The following is a 2,428-nucleotide window of genomic DNA, read 5'->3' as shown; positions in this document are numbered from 1 at the left end:
TCATTAATGACGTCATCAGCGACTAGTCGACTTCGACTCGACTTTCATCACATAAAAGTCGACTTTAAAAAATCAGAAGTCATTCATAGCCCAATATATATATATATATATATATACTGGATATATATATATTAGTGCTGTCAAATAATTAATCTCGATTAATCACATCCAAAATAAAAGTTTTTGTGTACATAATATATGTCAGTGTTTTGGACTTGTTTTTCCTTGTTTCACCCCTGTCGTAGTTACTGGTTTTCCTTATATTGTCATTTTCCTGTTCTTGTTTAGTTTGATTGCCTTATCCTATGCACCTGTGTTTCCCCAATTATCCCATGTATTTTAGTTCCTATCTGTGCGTTTCTCCCGTCGGGTCTACTTCGTCCGTACATGTGTCATTTCTCGCTCCTGTGTTTGGATTACCCTTGTGTTTTGAGAATTAAAAGACTGTTGATTGTACTCCTGAGGAGTTCCTCAGTTAAGCCCGCCGACCGTTCCTCACTCAAGCCCGCCGGCCGCGGCTCTCTCCAGCCCGCCAGCCATTCCGAAGTCAAGCCCGCCGGCCGCGCCATTCACCCTTAACCAAAGGAGGAGGATGAGGAGGAAAAGACCGTTCTCAGCCCTCATCCTAGTCCCTGAGTCAGCTCCAGTGTCGGCTCCAGCCCCAGAGCTCGCTCCAGTGTAGGCTCCAGTCCCCGATTTTAGCCTAGAGAGGATTCCTATCCCCGAGTTTAGTACAGAGAGGGCTCCAGTCCCCGAGTCTAGCACAGAAACGGCTCCTGTTCCCATGTCCAGCCCAAGGAGGGCTCCAGTCCCCATGTTCTGCCCAAGGAGGGCTCCAGTCCCCAAGTCAAGCCCAGGGAGGGCCACAGTTCCCCAGTTAGGCATACGGAGGGCCTCTAAAGACCCTGTTCCGCCATGGCCTCCTGAACTGTCTGCTCCGCCATGGCCTCCTAGTCTGCCTGCTACACCATGGCTTCCTAGTCTGCCTGATCTGCTGTGGCCCCCTGAGCTCCCTGATCCACCCTGGAGGCCTCCCGTGTTTCCATCCTGTACAGCTATACTGTACCTCCCCGGTGGATATGTTACAGCGCGGGACCCGCCTTTTGGGAGGGGGGAGTAATGTCAGTATTTTGGACTTGTTTTTTTTCATGTTTTACCCGTCGTAGTTCTTGGTTTAACTTATATGATCATTTTCTCGTTTAGTTTGATTGCCTTATCCTATGCACCTGTGTTTCCCCAATTATCCCATGTATTTTAGTTCTAGTCTGTGCGTTTCTCCCGTCGGGTCTACTTCTTCCGTACATGTGTCATTCCTCGCTCCTTTGTTTGGATTACCCTTGTGTTTCGAGAATTAAAAGATTAAAGTTGATTGTCACCTTGTCTCCATCGTTCATCCAACAGTGTAGGTGTGACAATATATGTGTGTGTACTGTGTATATTTATTATGTGTATATATAGATATACACACACATACAATATGTATTTTGAAAATATTTACATGTCTATATTTATATTCATATAATTTATATTATAAATAAATATATGTATTATATAAACATAACATTTTTTTCTGAAATATATACAGTTCATGCGTGTGTGTATTTATGTATACATAATAAATATACACAGTATATATATATATAGAAACCATGCAAATTAATTTACTGTCACTTTTAATCAATTTAATGCATCCTTGCAGAATAAAAGCCTTAATTTATTTTTAAAAATTATAAATCTTATTATCAATGTTGAAAACAGTTGTGCTGCTTATATTTTTGTGGAAACTATGGTACTTTTTCCAGCAATAGAAAGTTCTGAAGAACAGTGTTTATTTGAAATAATGTTTCATAACATTATAAATGTCTTTACTATTACTTTTGATTAACTTAATGCATCCTTGCTAAATAAACAGTAATTTCTTACAAAAATAAAGTCTTACTGATCGATTTGACCTGATGTCAATTTCTATGAATTCAGGAGTCAACCAAACACACACTTCTGTCTTGTGTCTTTTGGATACAGTGAATCAAATTCCTCTCATGGGACAGGAAAACAGACAGGACCATTACCAATACACTGCACCACACCAAATTATGTTCTCTGGAACCCTTGACTATTAGTGCACTGGACCCTATAGATCATGGTTGGTTTGACACTTTAAACCCTTGCACATGACGCAAACACACACATGCTAGTGCACTAACAGTGTAAAGCCCATACGAGGTAACCTTTAGATAAAGGCCCTTTTCAGGGTTATATCAGTGAGATGGTTGTAATACTGAGTTGATTGACAGTGCAGAATTACTTCCTTTAATGGCAGAGTGTAAACAGAATAGTTGCTGAAGCTAAAATGCCACTAGAGCTAAAATAGATTCACACAGAGCTCAATGCTTTCATTCCTCACCAATATTTCTCACTTTTATAGGTG

The 2,428-nt window shown here is 40.7% G+C and overlaps 1 protein-coding gene across 1 annotated transcript in view; it reads right to left on the bottom strand.

Annotated features, from left to right (window-relative positions):
• Positions 1–2,428, bottom strand: part of fibcd1b (fibrinogen C domain containing 1b) — an 87,705-nt gene that overhangs the window by 43,219 nt on the left and 42,058 nt on the right. The gene's annotated exons all lie outside the window — the stretch shown is intronic.

The sequence above is a fragment of the Sinocyclocheilus anshuiensis genome, unplaced genomic scaffold (genome assembly GCF_001515605.1).
Source record: "Sinocyclocheilus anshuiensis isolate Anshui unplaced genomic scaffold, SAMN03320099.WGS_v1.1 scaffold438, whole genome shotgun sequence".
Classification (NCBI taxonomy): Eukaryota; Metazoa; Chordata; class Actinopteri; order Cypriniformes; family Cyprinidae; genus Sinocyclocheilus; species Sinocyclocheilus anshuiensis.
Note: the sequence above shows the minus strand (reverse complement) of the source record. Positions and strands in the feature narration are given on the sequence as shown.